Raw genomic sequence first — 848 nt, 5'->3', positions numbered from 1 at the left:
TTTTCACAATTTTTTACGTAGGAAATGAGCTTTCGGTTATCAAACCTCTCTAAAAAAAATAGTCGATATTGTGCTCCCATATTGATGAGAAATAAGACAAGTGTACTTGCTACGCCAAAGAGTGGGAAACCTCGCGAGTGTTCGCAGAAACCCTGATTGAGAACATGCCAAAGAAGTCTTATGAACAATTTTTATGCAGATGTTTTTTTATTTACTTGTTTTTTCAAACTTTTTTGTTCTTTTGATCTTGAACCTGTATGAATGTCAAGATCGCTAGTTTGCACTGTGCTTTGTAAAGAGAAACACCGTCGGAGTTTTGATTTTGCTGAGTAAAAGGTGAAAGACCATCAGAATTTTGCCTTTGTTGAGTGAAACATTGGTAGATTTTTGACCTTATTGCGTTAAACACTGTCGCAAGTTCGACCTTTTTTTAGTGAAAAGTCCATCAAACATTAGTCATTTTGATTTAACTAAGTGAAAGACTCTCACCCCCGTATGTATGAAATCTTAAGATAAACTTAAGTTTAACTTGAAATGAAAATCTTGCCAAATTTCATGAAATCTAGCCAGTTATCTCAAGAAATGACATGAAATTGGCAACATTGTTCGTCTTAAGTTTATCTTTAGATTTCATACATACGGGGGTCAGAAGTCCCACTTTTTAAGTCAAAAGTGTAACACAAAGTATCGATTTTTCGAAAGTATTGATTAGCGATACGCATGACCCGAAAGCCCGAGACAAATCAAATCTGTGAAAATCGAACTTGTGAAACGTGCTTTTTACTTTCCTTATCCTATAGGTAGGAAGGAAAGTAATGTATTTCTTGTTATGTGAGTTTCCTAGGCTA

This window comes from Diaphorina citri, unplaced genomic scaffold (genome assembly GCF_000475195.1).
Source record: "Diaphorina citri unplaced genomic scaffold, Diaci psyllid genome assembly version 1.1 scaffold444, whole genome shotgun sequence".
Taxonomy (NCBI): domain Eukaryota; kingdom Metazoa; phylum Arthropoda; class Insecta; order Hemiptera; family Psyllidae; genus Diaphorina; species Diaphorina citri.
The sequence above is the reverse complement of the archived record's forward strand: the minus strand, read 5'-3'. Positions refer to the sequence as shown.